At 38.2% G+C, this 9178-nt stretch overlaps 1 long non-coding RNA gene across 1 annotated transcript; it reads left to right on the forward strand.

The window, feature by feature from the left end:
* Positions 1 to 1006: 1006 nt before the first annotated feature.
* LOC116922390 lies at positions 1007 to 4187 on the forward strand. The gene is made up of 9 exons (XR_006646636.1): positions 1007 to 1294; positions 1359 to 1608; positions 1672 to 1908; positions 2061 to 2349; positions 2513 to 2927; positions 2997 to 3269; positions 3361 to 3484; positions 3675 to 3854; positions 3935 to 4187. It is a non-coding gene; the product is annotated as an uncharacterized LOC116922390 (long non-coding RNA).
* Positions 4188 to 9178: the final 4991 nt, after the last annotated feature.

A 9178-nucleotide genomic window follows, 5' to 3' on the forward strand; every position in this document is an offset into this window, starting at 1 on the left:
ATGTTTGACCCCTATTGAACAAATACTTGTAGCACTTCAATTTTATGCCACTCGCACGTTCCAATCAACTGTTGGGAATGTGCTGAAAATAAGTCAACCATCAGTGTCAAAATGTGTAAGGGATGTATCCAAAGATCTTTGTGACATCACTTCCGAACATATATCCTTGGAGGTAATGACCATCAGCAAGTTATTAGACTAAAGTTAACATTCAAATTAAAGTTCATAAATAGATTCAACGAGGCTTTCTAGCAAATCTTAGAGATGTCGTATGGAGTGGGGATGGAACACACAGAAGAATAGCTAGACCTCATCATGACGAAGACATCTATGTCAATCGAAAAGGTTACCACTCAATCAATGTTCAAGTAAGATGAATAAAAAAAATTATTTCCAAAAATTATTAAAATATTCATTGAGCACTAGTTTTAGGGAATTTTTGATGAAAAGTGTAATTTTTTTAGTGTAAGTGCTTCAAAGCAGGGCGAGCAAGTAGCCATGATTCAAATGTTTTTGCAGATAGTTTAATATGACAGGCTTTCAGAAACAATAAGTTTGGCCAATCTTATGTCTTAGGCGACAGTGGGTATGCATGTACTCCATTCCTTCTACCGCCATACTCTAAACCCCAAGGAAAAACTGAGTTATATTTGTTACCGAATAAGTTTGCTTAGTATATACAATAAGATAGAGGATTTTTTTGGAATTTACTGTTGAACAAATATTGTAGGAAAAATTTAATACGCTCAAAAGAATACTCGCAACACCTTTGAACGCATTTTAGGCACTGTTAAATGACGTTATCACTGCTTACATGGCGAAATACGCCTTTAACCCGGCCGTACTTGTCGGTATGCTTTATCATCCCAAAAGGTAAAATCTATTGCCCCGTGGATTCCACGGGGCTCTAACGTCAAGAAGTGCTATTGGCCCATGGACACCAGATAGCGCTGGTGAGGCTACCGATTTGCACCCAATTCTGTCATATGTTTCTTGTTATAACTTGGTTTCCAAGGTGGGAATGGCGTCTTTGCTTCGTGCGTGAGCAGTATGTGAGTATTTGTGCATCTTATTTTGTAATTTTATGAGTTGATGATAATGTGTACTCTCCCAAATCAATGGGCTAATTCAGCCATGATTGCTAAAACCCAGCAACATACTTATCAAATGCAATTGGCTGATGCAGTCCAAATGCAGGCTCATGCTTGAGCAGCACCACAATTACAAGCTAGCCAGAGTCATGTAGTTCAAGCAGGTCATGCACAAGTCGATGCTCAAGTTCAGACCACGCAAGGTAAATGCTATTGAAATGAAGATTTTAAATGCTAGTACAAACTAATGTATTTCTCTTTTCATAGAAGGTAACTCATTAATAACTAATTAAAAACAAGAGCAAAATACGGGAAAAGTTGCAAGACAAAGCACAGAAATGGCAGCGATTTCAGCCAAAAGAAAATTTGGCTTCGTTCACTCACAGAAAGAAGACATGCCTCCTTAACATGTCCTTAATTTCAACATAACTACTTGACAGATAGGCTCTAAATCTCGCCCGAAGAGGCTGTTACCATCTACACAACAACCGTTCATTCACGTCGTTTTGGTGTTGAGGTCATTAGAAAATAAATGAAACCTTAATCAATTTTCAGTATTACATATTTTTATTATCTACAGTTTTTGCAAAACCATTCATCAACCAAATTTTCGGGACAATCATCGATGCACATTTTATGGAACCATCCGTTACAGCCTTTACTGACAAATCCAACAAACTCAAACCCTTTTCTCTCCCACCCTGTTCTGCGACAACTACAGTACAAAATTTTTCTTCCACCGTTTCTGAGACCTCTTACATCGACTTTGGGTTGATGGAAACGCGGTTAACTTTCCTAATGCCAAACAGTTAACAAGGTGAGGGCGCAACTTTTTAGGATCATATAGTCTTGTTGTGGGGTCTTCACCGATTGCCAAGCTGGTATCAAAAGCAACGGCGAAGACTCCACAATCATATCCATTGCTTTGCCGTTGACAACCTTTACTTATGTATGTCATTTTCTCGTTAGATGTTTGAAAGAGACTGGACATACAGCTCAGGATATGTTCGTTCCTACATGGTTTGTCGGGACAACTATCATACACCAGTACGTGTTAAGACTGGCTAAACCCTTTGGAAACTAAAACCCAGTGTACCGAACCATCATGAAGAATCTGCATCCACTGTTCACTCTGCGCCCGGGGAGATTCCAGACTACCTCGAATGGTGCAAAAGAACAAGCCACCGATAGCTGGATACTGATTTTCATGATAGACTGTGCCAGTTTTATGTCGCCGGACCTCAGTGTGTTGGCCTTGGTAATCATTTGTGGCTTGTCTAAGAAAAGATAAGGCTGTCTACTCCTGTCCCTTTTTTTTCGGTAACTGCGTTCATTCGAAGTCACGAACTATGAAAAGACAATGAGAATATTAAAATCTTTAAATTGAAATACTTTCATATTTCCTTGCGTTACCTCTATAGGTGCATCATTGGCGGTTACAGCTGAAGCGACGGGAACTTTTATTTGGTCGTCATGTGGATCATCGATGAGTGAAGTTACGATGGGAATGTCCATTTCGTTGTCAAATGGAACATCGGCGTTTTTAGCCTTTATGGGAACGTCCATTTTGCTGACAGGCGATACACCGGCGGATGTGATAATGGGAACGTACTTTTTGCAAATGGATTGTTTTTTTTGTGTGATAGCTGCGGCTTCCTCACTCAGGATAGCGGCTTCCTCGTCCAATCTATCTTCAAGATCGTTTCTTTCAGCCTGTCGTCTTTTTGCCTCCTTGTGGTACGAATTGAAATAGCCGTTGTTCTCTTTTGGCCTGCCCCTTATCATTGGAGCAAACAGTAGACGAAGGGCAGCCCATGAAGAAACATAGAACGATAAGTAATGTTGAAATAAAAAAGTTATCATTTGATTTTATTTGATGCGATCTTACCTTTTCATCTGTTACAGGCAAATTCGCATGGGGAAGTAGGACGACATAAGGCTCACCATTACTTTCTTCCTTTTGGTCCTACTGTTGACTGGCTTGCATCAATTGAATGGGCTTGTTGAGCTTGATCAGGTCATTAATATCGTGAAAGGGCCGCATCTTCTCCTGAAAATCGGTGATGCTCAGCGCACAAAGTGTTTCTGCCAATTTTCGGAAAAAATTGCTGGCCAAGTTGTATTGATCCCTCTCCGTTCAAGGCATACTTGGTTTTTTCATCTTATGGAATCCGATAGGTGAGAATACATTTGGTGAAACTACTGCCTCATTCTAACAATATATACAAATTATGAGTAATTTAACCAACATGTTTTAATAAATTTTTAGGTATACCTCCAAACACTCCTTCCAGTGCTCTGCGAAAGATCCCACAGGAATTTCTACGTTGTCCTTGAAGTGGAAGTAGAGGATGTGGCGACACCGTAGTAAAAAAGTCAAATGAAAATTACAGGTACAGCTGCTCAAGTCTTTTTTCAATTTATGATTAGTATTAGTTAAGTTGTACATCAGAGAAACCTAGAATAGTACAATAAATTCAATTAATTTGCAGGTTCAATTCAACAAGTATATGACTTACATTGTCTAATATGAAGTCGTAATTTCCCTTCATTATTTTGATTTCATTCTCTGTTTGTCTCCAGGGAAATGGCGAAATGGAATTGGTGAACTTTTTAATGAGTTCGGGTTTAGACTTCGTGGAAAATCGGACCTCCCGTATCCTTTCATTCAACTTCCGGTCGCTTAAACGCAGTAAAGCAATTTTAACAAGCGTCCGGAGAACTTCAGACAATCTCTTTGTCTTCTGCAGCACGTCTTTTATGGTATGATGAAATCTAAGAAGACAATTATTTCAGTTCAATAGAATTTTAATGAAAGTAACTAATCTTTGTTACCTTTCCAGACAATTCGTGGTATTATTCCTGAACGTCGGTAAATCCCATCGTCCTAGCCCACATAACAATTTAATGCAGGAATTTTTCCTAAATCTGTCTTACTAGGACGTGCAGTGCTGGACCGCCAAAGGACGCTATAAGGACGCGCTTAAGCCCCGGTCCTTTTAAAAAATAAATCACGTTCCTCTGAAGACGTCTTATTTTGATCCATTTCTTTAAAAGCCACGTTTCCACAATTAACAGTGTAGCGTTGGGGTTAAATTTTGTAAGAATTACGTACACCACATCAAATAATAATCAAGAATTTTTTTAAAATACGTAGTTATTGATTAAGAAGAAGAAGCTCTGTCTATGATCCGGGAGTCCAATGATCGAAATTCATAACAATTATGTTTATCTTCTGGTATTTTGGTCGAAGAGCGCAAAGGGTCGATTTATTTAATGCTAAATTTTATTCAAAAATACATTTCTTAATGATGGAAGACAAAATCTTTTCATTGTATAATTTGTAAGTCTAAAAATACCTTTAACATGATTGAATGTTGAGTAAATGGTAGACTACTCGATAATGATGCGTAAGACCCGTGTTCAAATCCGATTGCAGAATTATATTTTCAGCGTTTTTTTCAAGGAGCAAAAAATTGTTTTAGTGCAAAAGAAGAAGCTCAGTCTACGATGCGGGAATCCAATGATCGAAACTCATAATAGTTATGTTTCTCTTCTGGTATTTTAGTCAAAGAACGGAAGGTGTAGATTTTTAAATGCTAAATTCTATTCAAAAATTCATTTCTTAATGATGGAAGCTAAAACTATTACACTGTAACATGTGTCAGTAAAAAAATACTTTAATATAAATGGAGGTTGCGTATATGGTAGACTACTCGACTATGATGCAAAAGAACCGTGTTTGAATCCGATGGTAGAAAGCTACTCTTTGAATTTTTTTTTATAGAGCAAAAAGTCGTCCCAGTGAACGCCAAAATGAGAGCTTTGTTGACCATAAAAATACGTGTATTAGAGCAGTTTTTGCCGGTCATTAACACCTGCTAAAATCGTCTTTAAGTGGCCATTGTAGGATTTCAGGACAGAATAAAGAAATCCTAGTAGTGCCGTTAGGATGAATAAATTTCCTTTAAAAGACGTTAGTGTGCTGTTTGGGAGATTGGTCCACTTATCTTTGATATTAAACCAATTGGACGCAAAATACTCACCTGCGCCTCCCAGACCTTGATCAAGAGAGTAGGGCTCAGATTTTTTGTAATTACGACGTATTTGAAAGTAAATGATTTTTGTAACAGGTCCTATCAGGTACTCTTTAGATGAATAATACGCATCCTGCGTTTCGGCATGCATTGCAGCGCGGAAATGTTTCCGGATCTCGAAGTGTGTCTTCTTGTTTTCTCCGTTCTTGGCCTTATTTAAAAGAGTGTATACGGACTTCAACCACGTCATTGTTCTATGGTAAAGGTAGATTCATTATTAGTACATATTCAATTTGATTAACATTAATTCTTACCCCTGCAAAGACTTTCAGGCATTCTGAAATGGCCTCTGTTGTCTCCTCCCTGATGAAAAATACGGCCACTGGTTGACTTTCGCCGTTAATGTCTTCAATTAGTAGATGGTACAGCGCAAATCAAACTCGATTCGTGCTATAAGTTCCATCTAACTGATACTGTTCCATATTCTGGTAGAGTCTGCGCTGTTTACAGTCATGCGTGCAAGTTTCTTTAGCAGGCAAATGGGTCTATATCCTTTCATTTTGTTTGGACGGAAGGGATACTATGGTGCCTACCATACCCTCGTTTTCTTTCCATTCTTCTCTTCCTCTACGTTTCAGTCAATTTTCCTACTTTTAATGTTGCAACTTTTTCGCGGGTTGCAAAGAAAGAGAAATAGGAATAGCATAAAGGGGTACGGTAGGCACCAAACTATCCCCTCCATAAAAAAGAAATAGAAGGATATAGACCCATTTGCCTGCTAAAGAAACTTCCAAGCATGACTGTATGTAGCTGGACAAATATAGCTGCCACTTCTTCATCAGCATCATGCAAAACTTTGAAGACGTTATTTTCGTCATTTTGAAGACCGCAAAGATAGTAAACGACATCTTTCCACTCGTCAGCGTGCCTACCTGTAAGATTCAGTTACTTAATTACTTGTTTCGTTAACTAACAATTGTTTTTAAAAAAGGCTCACCAGTAAAGTTTGCTTCAAATTGATTAGGTCTTTACTAATAAGGTGTGAGTCAAATTTCTCCAGTAAGAGATTTCGAATTTTGGTCGGTCGACCGCCAGCGGACAGTGTTTTTTTGGTGAAATCTAGGGCTTCTGGAGCCATGTGCCTGCATGAGAATGCTGGGTAAGTAGTAATTAGGTTTAGAAATCAACTTACTTTTTTCTGGCGTATGTTTGTATATGTTCTTCAGAGACAGGATGATTCTGGTGGATAAGTTCGAGCTTTGTGATCTTGTACTTTCTTACAGATTAAGCCAGGTCGTATGTAAACCGAATTTCCACCGGAAAACCATTGGCCATGATGTGTTCATTGAGGCTTTTGCCCTTGTATGCAAGCAACATGTGAGTTCCAAAATGCGGAAGGATGTATTGAATATATTAAAACTCCACTTTTTCATCGATTTTTATTTTATTCCGTGGGTCGTTGTTGTATGATTTTACAGTCGTAGTGTATTCTTGACGTAGATAAATGAATTTTTCGTCGAGCTGCTTGATAAAAGCAATTACATCTGCATGGACATCGAAAGTCTTAGCTTTGGTGAGAGAATCAAGGAGCGACATTCTTGGATAACAAACAAAACTCTATTGAAGATCATAAGTTTCTTTCATTGATCTTTTCATTGATCTTTATACTACTCCTCATTTCATCGGTTTTGATTACTTTAATAGGCCATGCGACTTCTTCCCCACCAATCGTCTGGAGACATGGTGACAGCATAACTGTAAACAAGCAAAACTTGAGACTTCCGACTTCCGCACGGCCTCGTTGATCGAAGCCGCCGTCCAAAGGGAAGAGGAAGGGAGGTCTTTTCTTGTCTTGAGGTCTTTGTCTCATCCCGCTGGCCGCCTGATACCATCGGTCAATTATCATTAAAAAATTGTTTGCGTAACTGACATTGTTCCTGTTGTAATTAAACAACATGGGCACATCATTCAAGGGCATCCTTGTAGAGGTAAGAAAAAACTATATCTTAACTTTTCGGCTGCCATGTTGTGAACAATACAATTGATCATCCTGCCATTCCGTTGATTTTTTAAACTGTGGAACGCTTCAACGCCGAGACGTTCACAACTGGAAAGCGTTTGATAATGCCCTTGCGTTCCCCCCTAGTCCGAAGTGCGGGTTGCTTTTATTTGCCTTTTATTGAGATGTCATGGAATTTGAAATGAGTTTAGAAACATTTCCTGACTCGACTGAATATTCATTTCGTTATTCGAAACATGGTATATAAAGGGTTTACCTAGGGAAAGTTGACTTTATCCACCTTTCATTCCATGTTGTTTATTAATATCAGAATACGAAATTGCATAATAAATAAATGCAATCCACGGGGTAACGGAAATTTGCATGAAGAGGAGCCTCCTTGCATCCACGGGATAACAGCTGGCCCAGGGATAATAGCGGCCCTCTGGTTTCCACGGGGTAATAGCAAATTTTGACACTAGAGCCATGTGGAATCCCCGGGCCAATAGCAAGTTTTGACACAAGAGCCCCGTGGATTCCACGGGGCAATAGGCGTGATCTAAACAATATATAAATTATAGGGTAATCATTGCTTGTTGTGTTCTACACCACATTGCCCGAAAGAGAAAGCAGCCCGACTTCGATAAAGGAATAGAAGAAGGAGATATGTTTGAAATAAAACTGCCTCCCGAAAATCCTCACATGAACGACAATATTAATCAAGTGAAGCTTCGGCCACCACGGGAAGGTTTTGCAAAGCGACAATGAATTATACTCAATTAATTTTCGTATTAATGATGTTATTGCTTATTAAATGACATCTTTTCTTTTGCCATGCATAATATCAAAGTGATCTTTTGGAATTTCATCGTCTCGCATTGGGTCATTTCTTATTTTACACAAAATCATGATTGAATTGAGAACGTCAAATCTTTCTCGAAAAAGACGCTTTGACGAAAACAAATAAGTTTTTCACATAAATCTCGCTTAGAGCGATTAACCATCTCACGTAGACTAGGACTTTGGATGTTTCGTTTAGATTTTTTTGACGACTAATTAACAATTACGAGGCCTAAAGAGATAGAAGGACGCTTAGGGATTAATGATGAAAGATTTTTAGTAATAAGTTCCGCGGAAGACTGGGAACGAGTAGGTACTTGAGTTACCTCATCTTCCTCTTCTTCGTCCATGTATATATCGTTCTATTTGCGATTGTAGGCTGCCATAGCTCTTTGTAATCTGAGGTCGTCAGGTTCAATGTCTGATGCTATCTCGACTTGTTCTTTATTAGAACATTAAGTAAGTGGGTGATTGTCGTCAAAAATCAGTGCTTTTTTTTAATGTTTGATAAATCTAGCTCTCGAGTAGAAATACTGATAGGAGTTTCAGATTACACCCTTCCCTGTTCTTCAAAGGATACAAAATGCTATGAAGTTAAATAAAACAACTGCTTGTAAACTTTAAAACAGGATTTATTGTAATAGAATTCCCTGCAAGGGCAGCATTTGTTTTGCCGTAGAGCACGTTTAGCATTTAAAATAAAATGGCTTTAATATCACTACTGTGCCACCACCTAAACCAACAAAGTTATTATGCATCATGCTATTTTGATACAAATTCTGAAATTATACCTTTTTCGGTCAAAATTCGGTTGTACTCAGCAATCTTAGAATTAGCAATGGCTTTGATGTTACAAAACTTTCTCTTTGTATCTTTAATATCATGAATTGGGTCATCGGGACATGCTTGTTGTCAGGCTTCAACAATTTCTACCCAAGCAAGTTTTTTGTGTTCTTATGTAATGCCTGGCCTTAAGACACCAAGAATCATACCCTAACAAAAGCAACAATAAAGTTAAAATTACAGTGGGTTAACCAAACACTTTTTGTTACCGTTCTTGCTATATACTCATCAACTAAAGTTTCAACTTGCAAGGCCGACAACACTTTGTCTTTAACTGCTAGGCCGATTTTATCAACGTTTCTTGTTCACTTGAGAAAAAAAATACTAGTAAAGGATGAAAATAAAATAAATTGTTAATATTCAAAAAG

The sequence above is a fragment of the Daphnia magna genome, linkage group LG5, assembly GCF_020631705.1.
Source record: "Daphnia magna isolate NIES linkage group LG5, ASM2063170v1.1, whole genome shotgun sequence".
In the NCBI taxonomy this organism is placed as follows: Eukaryota; Metazoa; Arthropoda; class Branchiopoda; order Diplostraca; family Daphniidae; genus Daphnia; species Daphnia magna.